Source organism: Ochotona princeps, chromosome 4 (assembly GCF_030435755.1).
Source record: "Ochotona princeps isolate mOchPri1 chromosome 4, mOchPri1.hap1, whole genome shotgun sequence".
Lineage (NCBI taxonomy): Eukaryota > Metazoa > Chordata > Mammalia > Lagomorpha > Ochotonidae > Ochotona > Ochotona princeps.
In genome coordinates this window covers 78,226,991-78,243,249 of record NC_080835.1, presented here as the reverse complement: position 1 = coordinate 78,243,249, position 16,259 = coordinate 78,226,991, and the positions used below count along the sequence as shown (strand labels likewise).

General features: G+C 38.7%; 1 non-coding gene across 1 annotated transcript; it reads left to right on the top strand.

Moving 5' to 3' along the window:
• The first annotated feature begins 13,434 nt into the window (after positions 1-13,434).
• LOC118759554 (U6 spliceosomal RNA) lies at positions 13,435-13,541 on the top strand. Its single transcript, XR_004996257.2, has one exon. It is a non-coding gene; the product is annotated as a U6 spliceosomal RNA (small nuclear RNA).
• The last annotated feature ends 2,718 nt before the right edge of the window (positions 13,542-16,259 follow it).

Below are 16,259 nucleotides of genomic sequence, written 5' to 3'. Positions count from 1 at the left end.
TAATGTAAAATAATGCCACCTCATCATGCTGTGGATATTATCTGACTATATTTTGGTGCTTCTATGCCAATCACTATTCTAACTTAAGATCAACTAATTCTTAGATGCTCTTCTCCATGATGCCAAATACAAAACTCCCTATTTAAAAGAGCAACTTTCCACGCTAGAATTCTACAGTCCAAATGCTGATTACCTAAAGGTGTTTTTTGAAAATTCATTAATGCCAAAATCAATCGAGGGAGAAAGGCTAGTACTCAACAATGGGTTCTGGGAAAATTGGACCCACACATGCAAAAGCAAGAACCACGACCCCTACCAAAAAGACAAATATTGTATGCTCTACCTAATTAATTAATTAATACACAGAGTACAAAAATGTAATCTACAGATGTGAGCGAGACACTCTGGGATTTGATTGTTGTTTAATGGCCTGTGCTTATACTCCCTAGGAACAGCAAGACTTTTGCTTTGTTTGTTTATTTTTTTGGTTCTTTATTATTTCCTACTTGCCATATGTCAATAGCGTTGCATAATGCAGTGTTAAACAAGTGGGAAAAATAATTAATACATAAAAAATCCATTAATGCCTTCCTGTATGCCTTAATAATGCCTGGCAGATCGTGGGTCCTCAATAAGCACATATTAAATGAATGAATCATTTTGAATTATTGTGGCAGGAGAGGTTTAGATGGCCCTCAGCCCCAGGGGACAGGTCTCCCACATTCATGGGGGTCAGGGTACCTTCTTTCAAACCCACAAGCCTCCCTTGCTTAGGAATAAAGCTGTCACATTGTCAGAGTCAGAGCTGGTCCACTGATACAGGTTAGTTGAGGCTCCACCTTGTAAATCATGTTTGGGTACCTTAACAGAATGAGGAGGAGGGGAGCACCTCACAGGTCTTATTTGGGCACCCTGTGCCCCGAAAATCCTCTGTGCCAGACTCAGTGGGGACTGCAGATTTATTCCTCCAAAACAAATCTCCAAGTCTAGCGCTGGTCACAGCAGCATGTACTAACCTTATTAAAATGGGGGCCCCTCCCTGCACTGGCCAGGTGTCTTGCTCCAAGAAGTTGTCGTCCGCTCCAGTCACCACCTGTGTGTCGCTGACAGTAGTCTGATGGCTGCTGTGTAACTATATTGTCTTTAGTGCTCTGTGGCATCTTTTCCTTTTTTTCTAGAATTTCCAATGCAAACTTTCCTCCAACTAACCTCTGGGTATGGAGTTCCTCTCTTTCTCTTCGGTTATTATTCAGAATTAGCCCATCTTTTCCCTATTCAGCCATTTATAATCTCTAATGCTTTGTTATTTAAAAAAAATAGGACAGCTTAGAAACAATACTTTCATGTTTTAAAAAATTTAATATTGTATGAAAAGGGGAAATTTTAAACATAGAAATTATTTCTTGACATAATAAAATAGTACACTGAGGCACACTGATCAAAGACATAAAATTTGTGCCATCCCCTTTATAACTTCTGTTTGGCAAGCAACTTGTATATTTAGCTTTGTGCTGTATTCTTAGAATCCAAAATAATGCTGGGAGGATGACTAGTGCTTAACAAATATCGCGTCCTTTGGCAAATGAATGGGAGAACTTAATGTTGTAAATAAGGATAGAATAACCTCTGCAACTGATAGACCATCACTGATGCTTATTTTTCACTTGAGTACAAATACTGGGAGGAATAAAGCTTGCTCTGCACAGACAATGAGGTCCAGGCACCTGGAGGCTCTGGCACCTTTCCCTAATGCTTTGGATTAGTCCCCAGGGATTATCTCCATTTTAGGCAGCCAAAGGAGGAAACAGGATGAGAACACCTCACAGTTAACTGGGTCAAGCTTGAAATCAGTTTGTATCACTTGCGCTCACACTCCACTGGCCAGAATTCAATTTCATAGCCACACTTACTGTAAAGAAAACTAGGACATGGAGTCTAGCACTCTGCCCAGAAAGATGAGAAGAAAGTGATGTACAACAAATAGTTTGTAGTCTGTGTTACATGTGATATCCTGACTCTTTGAGAAGGCTGGGAGTGGATCCTCGCTTACCTTCTCAAACCAAAATATTTTGTAAACATTGTAAAACTCAGACTTTTTGGGTGAAAAGGGAGTCTGGTGTGGTGGCATACAATTTAATCCTCTACCTGCGAGAATTGGCATTGCATTTGTGCACTGGCTTGTATCCCGGATGCACCACTTCTGTTGCATTTGTCTACTTATATCCTGGGAAAGCAGTGGAAGATGGCCCAAAGTATTGGGCCTCCGTACCCACATTCGAGGCTGAGAAGAAGCTCCTGACTGCCAGTTTCAGACCCACTCAGCTCTGGCTTTTGCAGCCCTTGGGAGATTGAATCAACAGATGGAAGATCTCTGTCTCTCCTCTTCTCTGTAAAAATCTGCCCTTCAAATAAAAATAAATATATCTTTAAAAAGTTAGATTTAACTCTAATCTGCTTGTGTAGGCAGAAATATATAAAGGGAACTCTTCTTTTTTTTTTTTTTTAAAGATTTATTTTATTTTTATTACAAAGTCAGATATACTGAGAGGAGGAGAGATAGAGAGGAAGTGGAGCTGCCGGGATTAGAACCAGCGGCCATATGGGATCAAGGCGAGGACCTTAGCCACTAGGCCACACTGCCAAGCCCGGGAACTCTTCTATAGCAAAATATAAGGTTAGTTTTTGTGTGTTTTCCTGGTACTGCCTTCTAATTGACCTTCAAAACTAAAATCTTAGGTGCTATCATCAAATCCTCTCCCATCTCATCCCAAATCCTTTTTATCTGTTCAGTATCCAATACACCTCATCTCACAGAAGTAACACTAATTAAATTAAATATAGCTACTTCTTTCTAACCCATTGTTTTTCCTGTTCTTTGGTACCAGGAAGTTCACATTAAGATATGCCATTATTCTTGGACTGCTCTTCTGACTGTTCTTCTCCAATACCACTGCTTAAACACCATTTTTTCCTATCAGTTACATTACTAGAAACAAAACTATCAGTCCCATCCAAGGTTGATTTAAACAAAATATAATATAAGCAAAAGCCCTTCTTAGTCTTCCCAGAATTTACAGGTAATCCCCAGCTCTCCAGTTTGGCATTAAAACAGGCATCCAGCTATCTCTCTAGGAACATCCCCTGCCATCATTCCATTTTGCATCTTAAGGTCCTGCTACTGTGATCTTCTTGATAAATTTTGGTCATTTTACATAAAAAACAACAAATTAAAAAAATAAATTAACTTTGAATAATCTACTCCTCTTTGCTTCTTAAATAAGTTTTATGTAATCACCTAATTGTTCCCGCCTCTGTGAAGATTTCTCATCACTGCCACAGATAGCCTTTGCTGAGCCATTTTCTTTGACATCCTCTCCCTGTTCTGACATGGCATCCACAACACTGGTACCATCATCTATCTACACCCTTGTGACTCTTTGTAAGTCTGTAGACTCAGTCCAGGAGAACACCTTGTAAAATACCCTAGGGACCCACTTATCAAGTCAAAAAGTAAAAATTCAAAGTGGATTTTCTGTCCAGAAATTTTTTTTTTTCTTTAGAGAGAAAAAGACTTAAACTTGGAAGCAAGAGGATGGTTGCAATTTTCTAGAACCTGAATTTATTCTTTCACCTTGCAATTCTTTATATAATAACTATTACCACTACTATCACATCATCACCCAAACAGTTTTAAGCCATTCCTTCTAATATATACTGGTAGTTACCAATATGGAAAATGCATATTTTGAAGAAACTGTGGATTTCAAGGTTGTTTTTGTGTGTGTGTGTATTTTTTTTGCACCAAAACAGACTTATTTTTAATTGTATGCTTCTGAGAAATTTTTGATGCGTCATCCTACATGTCTCAGTTCTCTTTTTGTTTACTATACCCTGAAAATTGAGCATCCAGAGAGCCAAATTTTACAAAATTATCTTGTTTCTCAAAATGTTCACTGTGTGTCCTAAACTTCTTGCCAGAGCAACATACACTCCATTTCCAGGCCTGTTAGCCAACATGGTCACTGCTAAAAGTCATAACTGAGTGTTGTTGAAACTCCTCATGCCCAGACAAGGTCAAGATGCCACGGCACTCAAGAATCATTTGACGCATCATATCCCCATTGAACAACAGCACTTTTAAATGCTGAGATTCAGTGCTGACTCAGAAGCCAGAACTCTGATGCTCAGGAGGGTATGAATGAGACAATGGGGCTTGTTTGTCCTAAACATTCCCTACTCTTCATCTGTTTTGTGAGTTGCTCAGTACACAATCAGACTGTGTGGATGTGTGATTGCTGCTTTTCCTTCCAGTCCGTGTGACTTTTATCCTGAGACCCAAGACCCCCCCGCCCAATGTATAAAATCCAATTATAAACCTTCTTTAGAAACACTTACTTTAAAAGCTTATTTTTCTATTTTAGGAAGTTCTTCAGAGTTCAGCTACCTTAAATTTTACTTCCTTTCTGTACCCAGTGAATCATACTCAGGGTCTTCATATATTTCATTTTTAAATGTAACATTTTCAGTAACATTTTCAGTGTCTACACTACAGTTGGAGAGCTAAGGAGTGGGAGGCTAAAAACTTTCTCAGCCACAGAAGTAGACGGAAAGTAAGCAAATGATTGTGGAATCAAAACCCAGTTGCCAGTTGTATAGAGATGCAGCCTTGGCATTTTTCTATGGGCTTGTACTATTTCAATATTGTGTCAATGGGATGCACAGGCCAACAAGGCACAGTTTATATGCAGAATAGAGGGTATGTCAGGGAAAAAATTTCCTTTGTGAACCTTATTAAGTAATAAAAAGCAGCATTTTGATAATTTGATATGCCATTTTAATATGGCTCCATCAAAATGCATTGCTTTGTTCTGCTAATCCGCCACCATTCAAGTCATGGGGGCACATACAATACGGGAGCTGGAAGGATCCTCTGGGAAATGATTTATTTCATTCCCTTCCTGCTACTGCTGAGAAGAGCAGGAAAGAGAGCTGCCAGAGTTCACAAAGGCAGTGCTGAAAGAACTGAAGCTACAGTCTGGCTTTCTGACAGCACTCTTAGCGCTCACACATCCCTTAGTCACACACACAGCTCTGCCCAACTCAGCCCACACAGGGCTCTGCCTTCTGAGCTGGCTCACCATAACCATCTCCCATATGACTTCTGGACTCATCTACCCAAGTTCTTTTTTCCTTATTTATATGAAAGCTGATACTAAAAGTCTTACAAAGATACAAATTTTTAACCCCATTTAGTCAATTGCCTAAATTGCCTATATTAAAACAGTCAAAATCATTAAAATAGGCGACAAGGTTGAAAAAAGTGAATATCAACTCATCTCCAAAAAAAGAGAATTAAAATAGGTAAAAGAATCTAAAATGGTCAATTTGAGATGGAGGGACTTTTAATAATAAATATATTAAGGAGATGTCATAAAATGTTTAAAGGGGATGTCTTAATATGTTTAAAACACCAAAAACATTAAAGAACATAAAATCATTTTGGAAGACTACCAACTTAAAACAAATACACTAAAATTATGGGGCCAGAAGCTAAGTGGATTTTTTAAAAACATAGGAAAAATGGTAGTGGCATAATTTTTGAGCTGAAGATTCTGGAAGTTTCTGAAATCTAGTTGATGTCCAGTGTCACTGTAGCAGGCAGTTTCCTGCAGTTTGAGACTTGGTGATACTTCCGTACTATGCTGTTCCACAACTGCATCAGGAGTTGCTCGTCTGTTCCACCAAATTCAATCTGTACACTGCAGATTTCTTTAAACAAAAAAGAGGTGGAGAAGGCACAGTGCACAGCATTGCTAAAGTTGAACTTCACAAAATAGAAATTTCAGAAATGTGGAAAGAAGTGAAAGGCAAGCAACCATCGTGAGCAACAAAGCTAGAAAACAATGAAGGAGAGTTTACAAATCTATTCTTCCAAAGAAAATGATAGTGCCTCATTTATAGATATAAAAATAATGTAACAAATATTAGACAATACTACAGGATAGATAAGTTGATAGAATTTTCTAGTCTGTATCTTCCTATCAAGAGATTAAAGACTTGACTGGTTACAAAAGGTTAAAATGCTAAAGGTTAAGAATAATATTGGGGCCCGGCGGCGTGGCCTAGTGGCTAAAGTCCTCGCCTTGGAAGCCCCGGGATCCCATATGGGCGCCGGTTCTAATCCCGGCAGCTCCACTTCCCATCCAGCTCCCTGCTTGTGGCCTGGGAAAGCAGTTGAGGACGGCCCAATGCATTGGGACACTGCACCCCCGTAGGAGACCCGGAAGAGGTTCCAGGTTCCCGGCTTTGGATCGGTGCAGCATCGGCCCGTTGCGGCTCACTTGGGGAGTGAACCATTGGATGGAAGATCTTCCTCTCTGTCTCTCCTCCTCTCTGTATATCTGTCTGTAATAAAATGAATAAATCTTAAAAAAAAAAAAAAGAAAAAAAAAGAATAATATTGAATGTGCCCGGCGGCATGGCCTAGCAGCTAAAGTCCTCGCCTTGAAAGCCCCGGGATCCCATATGGACACCGGTTCTAATCCCAGCAGCTCCACTTCCCATCCAGCTCCCTGCTTGTGGCCTGGGAAAGCAGTCGAGGACGGCCCAAAGCTTTGGGACACTGCATCTGCGTGGGAGACCTGGAAGAGGTTCCTGGTTCCTGGCATTGGATCGGCGCACACCGGCCCGTTGTGGCTCAGTTGGGGAGTGAATCATCGGACGGAAGATCTTCCTCTCTGTCTCTCCTCCTCTCTGTATATCTGGCTTTCCAATAATAATAAAATCTTTAAAAAACAAGAATATTGAAGGAAAGTAAATTGTACAACTCCCAAATACGTAAAAGAAAAATAGAAACTGGGGGGGGTGGACTCTGAAATCAGTCACAACAAAGTTATAAGAGAAGAAAATCTTTGAAAAAACAAAAAGCCTGCTGAATATATGTGTAGATTAAGGTAGTAGAGATAAATTAATATTTGTCAATATTATCAATAAACACAATCAATGTAAACAACATAAACTTTTACTGATAAACATCAATCAAAAATGTCAGGAAAGAAAATAAGCTGCATGTGCTTACAACATATATGCTGTAAACATGAGGATATAAATCAACTGAAAATAAGGCAACTGGATAAATTATACCAACGAGCCATGCGTCTAGAGAAAACTCCATAGCTATTTTAGCAATAGAAAGAATAGATGTTAAGGAAGTAATAATTACAAGGGATGAAGATGAAAATGGCCCAACAAAAAGCAGTGTTAAGAGGAAGATGCAGCAATTATAAACTTGTATGCCCCTAGCAATACAGACTCATAAAGAATAAAATGAAGATCAGTAATAAAGTCTGCTGGCTTTAGAATATGAATTAATGTACATGTACCATTCACTTGAGTCTTTTTTATCTTTTATCCTTGACAGAAACTACTGGTGCAATAGCAGTTAGAATTAAGTACATGACACCCTCACTAAATAGATCTTAAAATATAGAATAAATTCATAAGTTACTCACACTGTAGGTTCAAATAATTGGCCTCACGAAGCCAGAAAAAGAACCACTAGAAAGGGAAAAAAACAAGCTCTTATTTGAGACAGCCTAGTTTTCAGCCAGTCCCTTCCTCATTTCTTGTCCCATGTGGAGCAATCACAGACCCATCGCTAACAGTACTTCCGACTTGAACAACAGTGCTAATGTGGTCAAATGACTGAGGGAGAAAGGGAAAAAAGTCAAAGAGCAGATTTATTTATTTGTGTAAGTCTGACTATGTAAGTTTAATATTTTTGTTGTACATGATTTTTAATTTTTAAAATTGATATAAAGGTAGCACATTTTAGTATTTAATACATGCAATACTTAATTTTCAAAATTTTTCATGCTTTTAAGCACAGGGATTTCCCCTTCCTTTCCCTTCTCCCCCACCCTGCCACTATTTTCCCCCAATTTATAACAATACTACAGTCCTTCAGCAATAGACACAAGTCCAACATTCTACTATTTAGTGTATCGTGGCATTGTAGGTATAGACAATAGTAGAAACTCCAGTGTCCTATTGTCGATACATATTTAACTTTTTCATTGGGAATCTTCCTTTTATTCAGGAGTAGAGAGGCACGGTGCAACGTATCTCCACTACCTGGTATGCTAGTCTTCATTATACAGCTCATCCATGAGAATATACATATATACATATTTACCCATATGTCTGTTTATCTTGTATTTTGCATGAAGGTTGCCTTATGTCAGAGAGAACATATTTAACTACTGTTCTATATTCATAGGGTGTATAAGTGAAGAAAAATTGTCTTCCTTCTGTTAGAATACCTGAGATTGGATAATCTCTAATGAACAGAATGTTGTATCTCACAATTCAGAGGCTAGAAAATACCAATACCATAGAACCAACACTGAGTGCCTCGTGAGGGCCTGGTGTCCACTCCCAAGGTGATATTTTGAATGCTAAATCTTCCAGAGACAAGAATTCTAATCACTGCATAAAAGTAAACCAGAAGAGCCAATAAAAAGGATTTACTGCCAAGAGAAGATTTCACATATTTCATAGGTACAATTGTAAAATGAGAAGCATTCTTTCTTCCCTCCCCCTATCCTGAAGGCTTTTAAAGTATTACACCTATCCATGAGCATAGAGCCCTCATGGCTTAGATATCATGTAAAGAACCTGCCTTCTAATACTTTTGAAGTATCAAGTACATTTCACCACAAATTTTGGAAGGAACGATCATTCAGTCACTGCAGCCAGTGAAAGAGTTGGTGAACAAACAGGAGGCAACATCAAAGGGTACTATTAGAAGGCACTATGAACACTAAGAGAATAGATGATGGCAAGGGCAATGGGGTCAGTTATGGCAAATGCTAACATGGAAAAGGCCAAAGGATGAATGGCACCTTCCGGGGGTTCCTGCTGTCTCCACCGCAGTGCTGGAGGCAGAAAGTGAGTTGCAATGGTCAGGGGAGAATGAATGCAAAAAGTGCATAAGTGGGGACTCAAAACTTAATGATAGAAAGAGAGCGAGCAAAAAAGAGAGGCAGAGAAGAGGGAGGGAAGGTGTAAGGAAAAGGTAGGAGGAAGAAAAGAAGAAAAAAAGAAAGAAAGGAAGGAATCAGGCCAATACCTTGAGAATAAAACACAAAAGAGGTTTTACAATTAAAAGGAACTTTTTTAAGTTTTGAGATAAAGCCAGGAAGAGATGAGGAGAGGGTAAGAATCACGTTTAGCAAAGAGAGACCAAGGACAGTGCTCAAGGGGTGAGCCAGGTCAAGAGGGGGCCTGGAATGCAGAGGGAGAGGCTGGGTGGAGAAGGACTGGAATTGAGAGAGCTGGAGTTTTCTAGCTTTGATCTCAGTAGGTTGAGGATGAAGCCATCTACTTAGAGTAAGGAGGGTCTGGGTTTTAAGAAAAATAGAGGCAATTTGAAGCAACTGCTGTGAGTTATCTGTTACAATAACAACTGCCTCAATGATGAAATATACTCCTAATTCCTCTTAATTCCTGGAACGCCCCTGGTTCTTTTTTTTTTTCTTTTTACTGGAATCATTGATTTGCTCATCAACGTGACAGTTGATAAGCAGAGGTTTGACAAACTATTCCTTCCATTACTGTAATAATATTATCAGCCCTAACTATTCAAATTTAACAATAACTATGTAATGGAATCAATCAATTCATTCTGGTCAGGATATCATTAGACAGCAACTTTCCCATTTTGTTCTCAACACCAGAGTGTGGGTGTCACTGCATGAGTCTATGCCCATGTCATCGAACAAACACAACACAGCAGATAGCAGACCAGGGTCTTCAAGACTTAGTCATTTGGTCATTTCGTAACATGTCATCAAACATCTCTGTTACCACAATATTTTTGACCTCTGTACTAGCTTCTATTGTTTTAACTCTTAGTCATTATTTAATCTGTGAAGAATTATCATATTGAAATATAGAAAATGGAAAGAAAACATAAATGATAATTCTGCATATTTGCCTAAAAATGCTCCTACTTAGATCCACAGATGGCATTCACAGCTTTCATATCACATATCAGTATACCTCTGATGCTTCAGCAATGTTTAATATGTAAAATTGTAGTAGTGGTCGTACGCAATTTGGCTTTGCCTCTATCGAGAATGAGGTCTATAAAGAGATACAGTGTATTACGTATGCAAATCAAAGCCTGGAAATCCACCTTCCAATTGTTAAAAAAACTGAAAACTATGTACATATGTATGTGAAGATCAATTGATTTTGCTGAGTTCAAAGGAGAAATTTCAAACAATATTTTATGAAAACCATCACAGATTTTGGAACTTGCAGTTAGACTCCATTGAAATCTTTAGTTCCATAGTAATATATCTTTAGTTCCATAGTAACAATATGTTATTTTAAAATCAACTTGCCCATAAGTCTATGTTATTATTTTTATTTAGAATGAGTATATAAATTGAATATATATCACTTGATAAATGAAAATATTGTTGACATTTTATTAAATAATTATTTAATGAATATGAGGGTACTTTGGGAAGTTTTCAGACAATGAATATTTTTAAAATTCTTTGCCTGGGGTTAAAATTATTTTATTTATTATATCTTTGTTAATTTGAAAAATAGAGAAATATAGAGATCTGCCATTAGCTGGTTCATTTCCCAAATGCCCACAATAGCCATGATTTGGTTAGCTGAGAGCCAGAAGCTAGAACTCAACCCAGACAGCTGAAGTATGAAGTTAAATACTTGCTCTGGATTTCTAAAAAAATTATTGCAGCAAAAAGCTCTTATCTTTTAATTCTATATTCCCACTACTTTCTTGAAGTAATCTCATATTGACATATTTTCCTTCTTATAAGAAAATATTTCAGGAATACAAAACGTACAAATGATAATATAATGAGCAGCCATATTCTTATCACCCAGCTTGAGTTCACAACACAGAAATAGAATTTCGATTTTTTACTTAAAGTTTTAATACATGCCATATAAAAATGATAAAATAAGTTTTAAAATTCCTGTGGGAGCTCACACAATTCTGCTATAAAAGCTATTATCAAGTGGGAAAACTTTGATAACTGTTGCCCTACAGTGTTCTCTGAAATTCTAAGGGACTTTTAACTAATGCTGGAATAACAGACCAAAAGTCTTTCCAGATCTGCTTACTCGTTTTTTTTTTCGCCAGGGAATTCCAGAAAAAAAGAGAGAAAAAAGGTGGCAAAGTGCACAAAAAATTCATCTCTACACAGTGAGCCAGTTGATGTGGTGGGTAAGAGAATCAGGATTTGGGAGAGATAAAGGATGAAAAGTCTTATTCAAGTACTAAACCCTAAGGCAGACACATTATATCACAGTTTAATTTTTGGAACCGTGCCTTGAAGTTGGAATTGTTTTGCATTTTGTATTTAAGGAAACCAAGGTCTAATAGGGTCATAGTGCCTGCATCAGGTCACTAGTGCTAGAACCAACACAAAATCTCCATAGGTCTAACTCTAAAACCATACAGAGCATATATTCTGTGTCCATATGCCAAGGGTTTTCAGAACTCAGAACAAACAGCAGCAATGTGATAAACCATCGCAATGAAGATAAAAATGTATTCACCTCATCATAATAAGCAAGAGTCATCTCTTTTACTTGTCCAGGGGCAGGAGTTCTTAGAGCTTTCCAAGATCTCAATCTCACTGTTTCCCTGTTATATCTGCAGGGACATTACCAGGTAGAACAAAACCTACACGTAAGCAACATGCCAAGTCCTGACTGTGACACTGATAAGGTCCTATCACTAACTGATGACTCAATCTCCAGAATGCGTTTCTGGTAATGTGTTCCCTGGTAATCTCTGTGTGTCTGAATGCACTTCCAAGTGCATTTGCCTACACTGTGCCCCAAAGTACAATTTCCAGTCTTATTCCACATTCATCCAAACACTACACAAAATTCAAGATGTGTAGGGATTTTCATTTGAAATGTGCAAAGAGGGAAGAGAAACAGTTAAAGGAAGAGGCAAAGGAGCAGAAAGAAGAAAGGAAATAAAAAGACAAGCTCTCAGGTTCCATTTTGCTGACCTGTTGAATGAGGGTATGGGACCAAGTGTGATCCTTAGATTTACTGAATATTAGACCTCTGAGATTCTGAGGAAAGCTGAAAGCCCTTTGCAATACACATAGCATACTTCGGACACTGTTTCAAGGAGTTCATGCACTTCAGACTAAACTAGATTTCCATCGTTTCTTTCAACTCCAACGGAGAAAACACCTTGCAAATTGAAATGGAGGCTCTTATTTCTATCAGATTTTGATTCTAATTAAATTGGAATACTGATGATTGGTTATTTTCTTACCAATCTGTAGGATGAAAATGCAAATGAATATCAGATAATGTTAAGGCCATCATCACAATTATATCCACAAGCAGGCTCAAGTCCTTTAGTATGAACACTCGCATGGCGGGGAAGCCTGGTAGATTGGTAAGCTGCTGCCAGTTTATGGCTCCTCCTCCTCCCTCTTCCATTCTCCCTGCACCCCCAAACCAGACTTCCAAAGAAATTCTGGGGAGGTGTTTTTTGTTCTAAAGGAAAATGCTGACTAGTGAGATGAAATGGAGTGAGGAAGTTCCCTTGGCAGTGTGGCGTTGCCATAGTGACAGAAGAGGTCAGGGTTAACAAACTGGGGTGCTGGGAACCTTGTCTTTCAGGGGAGCAGGGGATACAAGGAAGGGCTACTAAAGTGTCACCAGGAACCCACTTTCACAGCTTCCTCAGTTGAGTGAACCACAGAGCCTGACTTGTGCCTTTCTGAATGGACAAACCCAAGATATCTTGAATATAATAAGAGTTTCATCACTTCCCCCTATGCAGAACAGAGCTGTGCACTTCCTCTCAGAGGCCAGGAACTGGGGCCTCTCCCAAACAACAAGCCACACATTGTAGGAGTATGTATGTGCTCTTTGTTTTGGCACCAAAAGCTCAGGGATGCCAAGATTTAGAAACCAAATGTACTTTACAAAGCAATTTGATCTTTGGGAACAGGAGATCCTAAATAAGTTCTGACCGTGTCAAGGCAGCCAAAAAAAATGAACTAATTAAAAGTGGAGTAGGAAGCATACAACTTAAATACCAGATGACTTGAGTAATTCCTCTTAATAGCTAACAGTCATTTTGTCTGAAAGTAAATGTCCTTATTTTTTTTTCTTTTTTGGATTCTCCTCTTGTCCACTTACGAGTGTATATAATATTATGCAACTTGCATAGGTTTTTCAGACCAAACCTGAAGAGGAAGAAATTGATATAAACTCTAACCAACTAATAATGTTAAAATGAATCAATTAAAAATCTATGATTGCATTAAAAAGGGACAAAAGCCAAAGAGAATTTTCATTTTAAGCGGTAGTAACAGACGTTCAGGAGTTCTGTTAGTAAGATGTAAGCATTCTGTGCTCGCTTCGGCAGCACATATACTGAAATTGGAACGATACAGAGAAGATTAGCATGGCGCCTGCGCAAGGATGACACGCAAATTCATGAAGTGTTCCATATTTTTAAGATGCTGGACTCTATGTTTGGTATATGCTTGCAAAGAGGGAATCTCAACTGAACTTGAACTGTGGTTATGCAACAAGGTGGAGGAATCCTCCATGGGGGTAGGGTTTGGAGAGGGGATGGGGGTGTCCCAGTACCTATGAAACTGTGTCACATAATACAATGTAACTAATGAATAAATTAAAAAAAAATTAAAAAAAGATGCAAGCATTGTATACATGCTTTGTCTTCGGTGATCATCTGCTAAATACATTCAATCCCAACCCGAAGTTCCAGATCCACTTATCTAATTATCTAACAAATTCTCTGTTTCAGTGCTGAGTGACACACTAAACTCAACAGGAAGAAAATTAAAGTCATCTTCAGCTCCTCTTGGCCTCACTGCCCTACTTCAGAAAAAATAGCATCACATCACTAGCCCCACCAGAACCTAGGGGATCATTCTTATCCCCCCCATCAAAAATATCAATCACAAAATATTGCTCATATTCTCTTGCTAATCTCACTCAAACCCATTCCCCATTTCTGGCTCCATTTCCATTCCCCATTTCTGGCTCCATTTCCATTCCCCTTTTTAGGCTCTCAATACCTCCCCTGCTGATTCCTGCATCCTTCTGTGCCGAGTGTTTGGTCTCTAACTTGCCCATATTTACCAATCCATTCTCCTATGTATCATCTGAAAGACCTGTATGGGACTCAAGCATGATCAGGGCTATTCTGCTCAAACTAGCCAAGTGTTTTCTGTTGCCCTCAGGACAAATCCTGGTTATGACTTTTACAAAGACTTGACAGGCTCTGCTCTTTACATACCTCTTATTCTTTATCTGAGGTCATTCCACTAATCCACTAGCTCCATCCCATGATATCTGCCCTCTGCACGACAGCATTTACAGAAATTGCAGCTGAGGCCAACGAATGAAATCTTAATCCAGGCTCTGGGTCTGTGCCTAGAGCTCTGCTTTTCTCTCACCCTCTACCTTGGACTCTCAATTTGCCAGGCTTACTTGTAATTTCTTCAAGGATATGCTCCCAACCCTCCAAATTTAGCCTATATCACCCACAACATTCCATAATCCTTCTAACAGACTATTTTCATGTTACAATTATTGCTAGGCCATACTATTACCATTACTTATATTTTTGTATCTATCAAGTCAGATGCTAAGTTGCAAGATGGCTAGTGTTTTGCATTGCTCTCCAGTATATCAATAGTATACCTCACAGTGCTTAAATGTTAATGGAATGCCAATAAAGAGCCATCACTAATAATTATACACCTTATGTAATTTTTAGCATAGATTAACTAAGCTTTCAAGTTCTCCTGTTTTTTCATGAGATATGATTCTTTTTAACAGAAACTACAATAGTCTCAGATATTTTATAGTACATTTCTTGGAAAACAAAGATATTTGTGGGCCCCACAATAGCCCATAAGGTGAGGTTAAAGTCCTCACCTTACACTTTCCGGGATCTGATATTGGCAACATTTTGTGTACCAGCTGCTCCATTTCTCAACCAGCTCCATGCTTGTGGCCTGGGAAAGCAGTGGAGGACAGCCCCAAAGCCTTGAGAGCCTGGACATATGAGAGAGACCTAAAAGAGGTTCCTGGCTCCTGGCTTCGGATCAGCTCAGCTCCAGCCATTGTGGCCACTTGGGGAGTGAATCAGTGGAACAGAAGAGCTTTCTCTCTGCTCCCCTTCTCAGTAAATCTGACTTCCCAAAATATATATTTTTAAAAAATTAAAAATTAAATTAAAAACACATCGGTTTTATTTTTATGTGAAAGGCAGAATCATGAAGAGGAAAGACAAAGCAAAATCTACCATTCATCACTTCATTCCCTAAAGAGCAGGAACAGCCAGAGCTGAGCTGATCCAAAGCCAGGAACCAGGAGCTTCTTCCAGGTCTCCCACATGGTTGCTTTCCTAGGCAATAAGCAGGAAGCTAGACCAGAATTGGAGCAGCTGGAACACAAACCACTGCCCACATAAGATTACAGTGCTACAGGCAGAAACTTAGCCTAATATACCATGGTGTTAGCCCAATCATAACACATTTTTACTGTGGCTAATATTCTCCTTTCTTACATTCCATAACTGGAGCTTACATTCACCTTCCATAGATTCCCATCAGAATCACACTGAAAGAACATTTTGACAATACCCCTTAAGAAAATTCTCATAAATTAAAATTTGGCTCACACAGGAACTAAGAAACTAGTCCTTCCAAAAGAACCCGGTGGAGCACATTTATGGCATTTTTTCCAAGATAGGATATAATCTGGACAGAAGAGCATTGAAAATTATCTCCTTTGGAATAGCATATAGAGAAAGAGTTTGCCAGTTGTCTAAATATTTTCATCACGACACCTTGGACTACTTGGTAATCTCCATAATTTCTAACAAATGCAAGATGGTTTTGTAGAGTAACAGTATCAGAGAAGGTCTTTAGTAGTTATCTTGTCATGTCTGAAAGTTCTAGCCAGGACACCAATCTGCTGCCAGAATGCTTATGAAAAATCCAGCATCGACTGTAACACTGAAACCTTTGTTGGTGATTCCAACGACTTCAGAAATAAAATCCAACATTACTTGCTTTTACTTGAAACACTCTGTATGCAAGTATAGCTCTCCCTAGTCTTGTCGGCTATGCGACATCCTGTATGCTATGTATACCACCAACCTCCAAAATCACTTTGCTTTTATGTTTTTGTTTATT